Below are 10,879 nucleotides of genomic sequence, written 5' to 3' on the forward strand. Positions count from 1 at the left end.
TCCCCTGGCCTGGTGGTAACATTAGAGTGAGGGATATGCCGGGCCATGAGGTTACAGGTTGTAGTTGAGTACAATTCTACTGCTGCTGATGGCCCACCCACATCATAGCACATCATAGATGCCCAGTCTTGGGCTGCTAGATCTGTCCAAAGTCTAACCCATTTAGTATGGTGGTAGTGCCACACAACGCGGTGGAGGGTTTCTTCATTGTGGAGATGGGATTTAGTCTCCACAAATACTGTGCGGTGGTCACTTCTACCAGTGCTGTCATGGACAGATGCTTCTGCAGCAGGTAGGTTGGTGAGAATGAGGTCAAGTGTGTTTTTCCCTCTTGTTGGTTCCCCCACCACCTGCTGTAGTCCCAGTCTAATAGCCATGTCCAGTAGGACCCGACCAGCTCGGTCTGTGGTGGTACTATCGAGCCATTCTTGGTGATGGACATTGACATCCCCACCCAGGGTACATTCTGTGCCCTTGCCTCCCTCAATGCCTCCTCCAAGTGCTGCTCAACATGGTGAAGTACTGATTCCTCAGCTGAGTGAGGATGGTACGTGGTAATCAGCAGCAGGTTTCCTTGCCCATGTTTAACCTGGTGCCATGAGACCTCATGGGGTTCAGAGTCGATGCTGAGAGTTGCCAGGGCAACTCCCTCTCTACTGTATACCACCGTGCCACCACCTCTGCTAGGCCTGTCCTGCTGATGAGACAGTACGTACCCGGGAATGGTGATGGTGGAGTCTGGGATGTTAACTGTAAGGTATGATTCTGTCAGTACAACCTTGCTTGACTAGTCTGTAATACAGCTCTCCCAACTTTGGCACAAGTCCCCAGATGTTAGTGAAGAGGACCTTGCAGGGTCAACAGGGTGGGTTTTGCTGTTGTATTTCCCAGTGCTTAGGTCAATGCCAGGTTATCTGTCCAGGTTGATACCTTATTATTTTCTTTTTAGTGGTTGGATACAACTGAATGGCTTGCTAGGGCATTTAAGAGTCAATCACATTGCTGTGGGTCTAGAGTCACATGTAGGCCAGACCAAGTAAAGGACATTTCCTGAACCAGATGGGTTTTTACAACAATCGACATGGTTTCGTAGTCATCAGATATTTTTATTGAATTCAAATTCACCATCTGACATGGTGGGATTCAAACTCATGTCCTCAGTATATAATTGGGTCTGGATTACTGATCCAGTGGTAATTACCACTCCGCCAAATCTCCCCACTTCTAGGATCTCAAAATGAAATTCAATAGGGACTGAGAAGGAACTTCTTCATCTGGAGTTAGCTAGCTCAAAGAATAACTGAGGGGAGTAGTGTTGATGTATCGAGTTTGAGAAAGAGCAGAAAACATCCAATTCCACAAAGATTGTTGACAACTGAGAAGATTGGACAGAATATAAAAGCAAAGAATTATAAAACAAACAATAATTAGAAAAAAAAACAGATGGTGTGGCAGATCTAGCTAAAAACTTAAATCTAAGTAGATGACAGATGAATTAAATGGGTATCTTTCAATGGTCTTCCTTGTAGAAGATACAAGTAACATTCCAAAAAACCACTAATTTAGGAATTGGAAGGGAGAAAGGAACTCAGGAAAACAGCACAGTAGTTCAGTCAACCCCCACATTACAAAGGGAGAGAGGTATAACATTCCTAGAAAGTGGCCCATAATCAAATTATTGCCATAATATGAAGGTGCATCACCTGTGCCTGTCAAGAGATACAAGTTGAAAAGAAAAACAATTTTTTTTACCTTTTCTCTCACGTAACTATTGTGAGTGCAAACTTTATTCCGTACTTTTTAGGGAATGATTTGTGAATTTTGTAAGGGTAAGTTTCCATAACACAAATGGTTGTAATGCATGGGGTTGCCTGTACTCAGCGAATTACTGGAGCTGAAACCTGACAAGTCTCCAGGTCCTGATGGACTTCAAACTGAGAATTAAAAAGTGGCTAGCGAGATAGCTGGTGTGTTAGTTTTAATTTTGCAACATCCCCAGATTCAGGGAGTGTTAATATTATTTATAATAGTGAAATGTTATTTAAGAAACGGAGGAAAGTAGAAAATAGTAAACTACAGGACTTAGTTTAACATCTGCCACAGGGAAAATGCTAGAAGCTGTTAATGATATTGTAACGGGACAGATGGGAAATTCAAGAGAAAATATTAGTATGTTTTGTGAAAAGGAGAATAAGATGGTGTAGGGCAGTCCAATAAAAGTGCTGCTTTGTAGTTGGCATGGGCAGTGGGTTAAAGAGCTTACTTCTGTATCTTCAGAATTGGTGTAGAAAAAAAGTAGGATCATTTGTTAAATTTGACCTGGAAAGATCACAGTTCTGAATGGCCAAAGAATGAAAAGTTTGAAGAAGCAAAACTGAGAGGTTGTGAAAGAGGATTAAACATATGGACGAGGAGTGGTGCGGGGTGGGTGGGGGGGGGGTGGGGAGAGAGAAAATTGCACAACATTCTGAGATTTAAAAATACAGTACAGAGTAAAGGCGAAACAAAAGCAAGTTACTCAGCTCATGATCAATGCTGAACATGTCTTTTTTTTATCCTTAGAGCTTTGGAACAAAAGATATACAGTACTGTGCAAAAGTCTTAGGCACATATATCTAGCCAGGTTTCAAGACTTCTGCACAGTACTGTCTGTATTTGTCAACGTGGAGTGGAGAGTGAATTTGTAAATCTGATGGGAGCATAGAATGTTGGGAATGGTGAGGGTGGAATGCATGGGAGGTGTTGGGTTAGGTGGCAGAGGAGTGCCGGGGCAGGGGGTGTTGTGAGTGCAGACACGCCCAGCCCTGAAACACCAGACAAAGTCATTTGATTCTAAACAATTGGTTTCTTGATCATGACAGAATGTCTCTCTGGTGTTTCCCGCTCCCTCTCCTTTCCTCTTTTCCCAACCGTAATTCCCCTCTCCCTGCTCCTTCCAACTCTCAGTGGGAAAATAGAGACCCAGATCAGAATCAAGTTTATCACTCGTATATGTCATGAAACTTTTTCTCCAGTGGCAACAGTATAGTGCAGTACCTAAAATGACTACAGTGCTGTGCAAAAGTCTTAGGCACCCTAGCTATATATATATATATATATATATATATGTGCAGTACTGTAGATAAGTCTAAAACTATGATCAATTTTGTGAACTTGGAGTTTAAAAAAGTTGTTATTTACCTAAAACAGGACATTTGAATATATAGCTACAACTTTGAAGTGAAATGGGAGAAGAAAAATTACTAATGTCAAGGTAATAAAAACCACAAAAACACAATCCAAAACTATTATCTTTGATCTGCCAGCAATCTTCCTTATCAAATTTTTATACTATTTTCCAGTCAATGTATGTATCAATTTGATTCACAAATACATTTTGCATAAAATCTCTCTAATTATTTGAGTCTGTGTGCCTCAGTTCTTGATTGTTGTTAAGTTGAGTCCCTCTCTTCGTGACCTCATGGACCATAGGCAAGATACAGAAGTAGATTGCCAGGCCTTTCTTCTGAGCAGATACCGCTGGGACCTTGCTGGGTTTGAACTCAGGACGGTCTGCCTTGAGGTCCAGTGCTGATGCCACTACACCACCACCTGGCAGTTCTTGAACAGAACAGAATTTGATTGAATTGTTCCTTGCTCTTGCTCCACTCTGCCCCAGCTGGTTCTTGTACATTTTAGGCCACATATTATGGTGTTACTTCAGATATCCAAATAATCAGACCATAATACTGTACACAATATAAAGCAGTGCCACATGGGAGAGACTCTGAGAAGGAGCAAGTCATAGGATAAAGCAGTAATTAGCAAAGAGCAAGTCTAGTAATCAGGATAGCCAGGGACACAAAGAATATTTAAGCTGCATTTATTTCAGTGCTTGAGTTTTAACAGGTAAGGCAGGCAAACTCAAGACCATGGATTGGGATGTTATGGCCATAATAGAAACATGGCTGAGAGCAGGGCAGGACTAGCAACTCAACATTCAAGGATATAGATGCTACGGGTGTGACAGAGGTAAGGTAAGCAAGGAGGGAATGCAGCCTTTTGGATAAGGGTGTAACAGCTGTACTTAGAGATGACATTTTTGGCAGATCATCCCATGAGGCCATATGGGTAGAACTTAGAAACAAGGTGTGATGGGAGGGCGGTTCACTCGAGCAGTGCTGTATTACGGACTACTCTGCACAACCCACGCCCCCCCCCCCCACCAGACACACCATTGGTCAGGGGGAATCTGAGGAGCAGATGTATAGAAAAATTGCTCATAATTGTATGAATAATTGGGTGACATTAGTGTGAGATTTTAATTTCCCCACTATTGACTGAGCCTCCAGAGTGTTAAGGGATGGACTGGGTGGAATTTGTGAAAAGTGTCCAGGGAAGTTTTCTGGATCAATAAATTGAGACTCTACTGAGGAGGGAGCTATACTGGATCACCTCTTAGAGAAAAGAACAGGGTAAGGAACTGAAGTGGCAGTCAGGGAGCACTTTGCCTTTAATGACCATAATTCTATTAGTTTCAAGATAGCGATGGGAAAAGATAGGCCCACAGATTAGGAGCAGAGCTTACTATGGGTGAATTGGGCAGGATCTATCAGAGGCTGAATGGGTGAGCCTGTTTGAAAGGAATGACTAGCGAGAGGGAGGCTTTTAAGAGTGTGATACCAATAGTCCAGGGCCAACATGATTCTGATAGGTTGAAGTTAGGGAGCTTTGGCCAACGAGAGATACTGAAGCTCTGGTCAAGAAATGAAAGGAAACATATAAGTAACTATTGAGCAAATTCAAAAAAAAGGATACTTTAAAGGAAATCAGAAAGACAATGACAAGGATGGATGAGATTTTTAATATTTCTTGTTGGTGTTTACTGAGGATGAAATCATGGTTACTCAAGAAGTAGGGGAAACAAGTGGAAATATTTTTAAGGACATTTGTATTAGCAGGGAGGAGGTATTTGCAGCCATACTGCACAATAAGGTGGATAAATTCACCGGCTCAAACCAAGTATCCTCAAATTTTCTGGGAGGCTAGAGAGGAAATTGTGGAGATATTTACTTCCTCATTAGCCACTGTTGAAGTTCCCAAAGACTAAACATTGGATAATGTTTATCCGTTTACAGAGTAGCAAGGTTCAAACTAGAAAACTACAGACCAGTTACTCTGCAAACACGAGGAAATCTGCAGATGCTGGAATTTCAAGCAACACATATAAAAGTTGCTGGTGAACGCAGCAGGCCAGGCAGCATCTCTAGGAAGAGGTACAGTCGACGTTTCGGGCCAAGGCCCTTGGTCAGGACTAACTGAAAGAAGAGGTAGTAAGGGATTTGAAAGTGGGAGGGGGAGGGGGAGATCCAAAATGATAGGAGAAGACAGGAGGCCCAGGGAGAAAGAAAAGGAGGGGTGGGGAATGCCCAGAGGATGGGCAAGGGGAAGAGTGAGAGGGACAGAGGGAGAAAAAGGAGAGAGAGAAAAAAAAATGTGTATATAAATAAATAACGGGTGGGGTACGAGGGGGAGGTAGGGCATTAGTGGAAGTTTGAGACGTCAATGTTCATGCCATCAGGTTGGAGGCTACCCAGTCGGAATATAAGGTGGTGTTCCTCCAACCTGAGTGTGGCTTCATCTTTACAGTAGAGGAGGCCGTGGATAGGCATGTCAGAATGGGAATGGGACGTGGAATTAAAATGTGTGGCCACTGGGAGATCCTGCTTTCGCTGGCGGACAGAGCATAGGTGTTCAGCGAAACGGTCTCCCAGTCTGCGTCGGGTCTCGCCAATATATAGAAGGCCACATCGGGAGCACCGGACGCAGTACATCACCCCAGCCGACTCACAAGTGAAGTGTCGCCTCACCTAGAAGGACTGTCTGGAGCCCTGAATGGTGGTAAGGGAGGAAGTGTAAGGGCATGTGTAGCACCTGCTCCGTTTACAAGAATAAGTGCCAGGAGGGAGATCAGTGGGGAGGGATGGGGGGTGGGGGGGAACGAATGGACGAGGGAGTCGCGTAGGGAGCGATTCCTGCGGAAAGCGGGGGGAGGGGGGAGGGAAAGATGTGCTTAGTGGTGGGATCCCGTTGGAAGTAGCTGAAGTTACGGAGAATAATATGTTGGACCCGGAGGCTGGTGGGGTGGTAGGTGAGGACCAGGGGAACCCTGTACCTAGTGGGGTGGTGGGAGAATGGAGTGAGAGCAGATGTACGTGAAATGGGGGAGATGCGTTTGAGAGCAGAGTTGATGGTGGAGGAAGGGAAACACCTTTCTTTAAAAAAGGATATGTTCCTCGTCCTGGAATGAAAAGCCTCATCCTGAGAGCAAATGCGGCGGAGACGGAGGAATTGCGAGAAGGTGATGGCATTTTTTCAAGAGAAGGATGAGAAAAGGAATAGTCTATATGGCTGTGAGAGTCAGTAGGCTTGCTAGTATAGTAGGCTTGCTAGTATATAAGCTGTCTCCAGAGACAGACAGAAAGATCTAGAAAGGGGAGGGAGGTGTCGGAAATGGACCAGGTAAACTTGAGGGCAGGGTGAAAGTTGGAGGCAAAGTTAATGAAGTCAATGAGCTCAGCGTGCGTGTAGGGAGCAGCGCCAATGCAGTCGTCGATGTAGCGAAGGTAAAGTGGGGGAAAGATACCAGAATAGGTTTGGAACATAGATTGTTCCACAAAACCAAGAAAAAGGCAGGCATAGCTGGGATCCATACAGGTGCCCATGGCTACACCTTTAGTTTGGAGGAAGTGGGAGGAGCCAAAGGAGAAATTACTAAAATTAAGGACTAATCCGCTAGACGGAGCAGAGTGGTGGTAGAGGGGAACTGGTTAGGTCTGGAATCCAAAAAGAAGCGGAGAGCTTTGAGACCTTCCTGATGGGGGATGGAAGTATATAGGGACTAGACATCCATGGTGAAAATAAAGCGGTGGGGGCCAGGGAACTTAAAAATCATCGAAAAGTTTCAGAGCGTGAGAAGTGTCACAAAACTAGGTAGGAAGGGATTGAACAAGGGGGGATAAAACAGTGTCGAGGTATGCAGGTACCAGTTAGTCTGATAAGTTTGGAAAGTAACCAGATAGTAGTTGAGGGTAGGTGAGACTTGCCTATTTGGACTTAGTGTTCACCAAAGCTCCACATCATAGGTTCGTCTGGAAGGTTGGGTCCTGTGGAATACAGGTACAGCCAGTTAATTCAAAATTGGACTGGAGGTTGGAAGCAGAGAGTGGTGGATGAAGGTTGATTCTTGGAGTGGAGTCCAGTGATTAGAGGTGTGTTGCAGGGGTCAATGTTAGGACCCTTGGTATTTATGAATTATTTGAATATGAATACATGAGATTTGATCAGTAAGTTAGTAAATGACACATTAGGTGCTGTTGATTATTAAGGTTATTGTAAATTACAAGAGGATCTTGATCAGTTAATAAGTGGACCAAAGAGTGGCAAGTAGACTTTAATACAGTTAAGTGTGAGGTGTTGCATTTTGGAAAGTCAAATCAGCATAGAACTTGTACTATGAATAATAGAGCACTAGGGAAGATAGGGTGGTGAAAAAAGCATTTAGCATGTTGGCCTTCAAGGCGAGCATTGAATTTAAGAGTTTCGACATGATGTTGCAGTTGTTGGTGAAACTGCACTCAGAATTTTACAATTCTGGTCACCGTGCACCCTATTATAGGAAAGATGTGGTTAAACTGAAAGGAGTACAGAAAAGATTTGTGGATGTTAATAGGACTGGATGGCATGAGTTATAGGAGAGGTCGGTCGGCCAGGATAGGACTTTATTCCAAAGGAACATGGAAGAATGGAGAACTTAATAGAAATGTTTAAAATTATGAGAAGCATAGGTAATAATCTCCCAGCACCCCCAAGAATATGGGAGTACAAAACTAAGCGAAAAGATTCAGGGTAGAAGGAAGATTTAAAATGAATCTGAAGGGCAGCCTTTTCTTACGCAGAGGGTGGCGAGTATGAAATGAGCTGTCAGAGGAAGAAGGTGAGGTAGGTAGAATAGAATCACTTGGATAGGTAGATGGTGGGCCAGGGCTTACAAAGATATGGTAAAATACCAAATGCAGGAAATTAGTAATAGTTGGGTAGCTAATGTGGTCAGCATGGACTCATTGGGCTGAGGGGCACATTTCCATGCTGCATTGCCCTAATTCCATGTCATTCCTCCTACCATTAAGGTCATCCATCCAGCCGCTGTTTAAATTGCAAATTAAATGCTACAGTTTCTGGAAATTAGAATCAGAAACTATAGCAGACATTCAGTTGGGAGAAGCACATATGTTGAGAATTGAAGATGGCAAAATTTTAAATGTACATCTCCAGTATTCTGTGTTCTATTGATGTCAAAAATAAAACAAAAATCATTTGAATAAACCCAATTTCCACTCTTCCCCATCAATGATATTGGATAAATTAGGTACATAAAAAATTTTAATTTATTTGACGCATAATGTGATGTAGAACACACACCATTACTATATTAATGACTCATTGATATAATTAAATGCAAGATTTTATGCAGTTTTACACAGCAGTCTTGATTCATTCTGTTTTGTACATTTTTAAATAATGCATGAGATGTTCACAAAAAAATTGTGAATTGAATTGCCTTTAAAAGAATGAGTTATGTATTCATTCACCCAATTATGTCAGTGCCAAGTACAGCATTTCAGTTTTCCAACCAGGATCAGTAATTAATCAGGATAATACATTGCTTGCTGTGTATTGGAAGACAGCTTTCTCTCAATCTGAAAAGAGCAACCAATGTCAATGTTTCCACATTTTAGAACAGCTTGTCAAAGCAGTCAGATTTGCATTATCCACATCTTTGTATGTAATCGCATATCTGCCATGAACTGAATTGACACTTTGAAATACACTTTATACAAGACTCTTGAAGGATTTTCAACTAGAGCGTATTCAAGTCAAAAAGGTTAAAATTTATTGCATGTCACTTACTGTTTGACATCATTCTTAGAATGAGGGAATTAACCCCATCATGCTGGCCAATACTTATCCCTCAACCAACATTACAAGCACATCTGGCAGTCAACTGTCAAACTACTATGAAATCAGTGGCAAATATAATATTGCATTTATTAACATGTCATTAGCTGTTTATGCTGTGGGCAATTTGAAGGTCATATAATTGCCCACAGCTGCAACCCCTCCCACCCTGCCCCATTTGCACTCATATTCTAATATTTCAAGATTTCTGAAGTAAGGCATTCAGCAAGATCCCACATGGAAATCTGGCCTAAAGGTTAGAGCATACAGAATCTAAGGCAAGTTGGAAAACTGATTTCAAAATTGGGTTGGTAATAGAAGACAGGATAATGATGGCAGATTGCATTTGCAATTGAAAGCCTAGTATTTGTGGTATACCACAGGAATCAATGCTGGGATCTTTACTGTTTATCATATACAGTTGCAGAGTACACAAAAATTGGGACCTGCAAAATAGTCGGGTTATGTAACAACACCGAACATCCGGCAAGTTGGGCGAGGCAATGGAACATGGAATTAATTCCCAATAAATGAGGAGATGCAGTTTGGGTGGTTTTACAAGGGAGGCCTAATCATATGGCATGACTGAGGAACAGCAGGATGGTGAAAAAGTCCATTAACAAGTAGCACAGAAAATAGCAGCATGGAGGTCCCGGTTCAAATTTATGGAACTCTGGTTAGGCCACAACTGAAATATCATGCAATTTTGGTTGTCACACAGTAGGAAGACTGACTGCACTAGACAATGCAGAGATTTACCAGTATGTTGTATGCGGTGGATCGTTTCAGTAGCTTTTTTTCTGTGTGGAGGTGGCTGAAGAGCGAATTGTAAGAGGCAATCAAAATTGAGGGATAGAGATGGGGAGGGTTGTGAAAATGTTTGCCCTCTGGTTTTTGACACCTCCATTATTGAGAATAGGTTCAAGATGAGTAAGAAAGTTAAAGGGATCACTAGAGGAAACTTTCATGCAGAGGGTCACTGCAATTTGTAAGGCCTCACCTATCATATCTCCCAAACTGCATCTTCTTTGCACCAATCACAATCTTCCTGTGGTTTGGTAACCAAAATTGCACAATACCCCAGCTGTGGTCTAACCAGTGTTTAAAAAAAATGGACCATGACTTCCATGCTGTTATTTTCTGTGCCCAGCATCCCACTGTCTGAAGGAGCTGGTTAAATAAGTATTCACAGCATTTCAAAAGCATCTGGATAAGCACTACAACCCCTATGGACCAAATTCTGATCAATGGAATTAATACAGATGGTTGATATGAATGTAATGGGCTAAAAGGCCTGTTTTTGTGCTGTATGATTGAGTTCTTTAAACCACGGCACAGGAATACAAATAATATCAATCAGCAGTACAATTACTATCATAATCTTTGAGACCAATTTTAATAATTCAAAATATTAGCCATTCCTCACTACAAAATGGACGCTACATCAATATTCCATCAAAAGAAGGACTAACTAAGATAGCAGCTGTTGTTTCACTTCTAACAGAGAATGAGCAGATCAAAGTCTTTTTGGAAGGCACATCCACTTCACAGAAAGGTTACAGGACCAAGTATGATTATTTATTCTACATGCACCAATATCCAATAGGGATCATCTCCTTTACTGATTTTATTCATATTCTTAAATTTTGTAATGGCTCCATTTTATCTCCCATAGATGCTTCAAGGCATTCCTGCCTGCACACACCCTATGTTTTTAAAAGGTTACATAATTTTGGCATAGTAGGATTGACAATGACCTTTAGAATAAATAGATGGTTCTGCGAGAAGCATTGCTTTACTCAGGTCTTCTACGAGGTGTTCAAATCTACCTGTTCCAGCACCATACCCCTCCCATTCCCTTCTTCGTGACTTGCGTTTCATG

The sequence above is a fragment of the Mobula birostris genome, chromosome 9 (genome assembly GCF_030028105.1).
Source record: "Mobula birostris isolate sMobBir1 chromosome 9, sMobBir1.hap1, whole genome shotgun sequence".
In the NCBI taxonomy this organism is placed as follows: Eukaryota; Metazoa; Chordata; class Chondrichthyes; order Myliobatiformes; family Myliobatidae; genus Mobula; species Mobula birostris.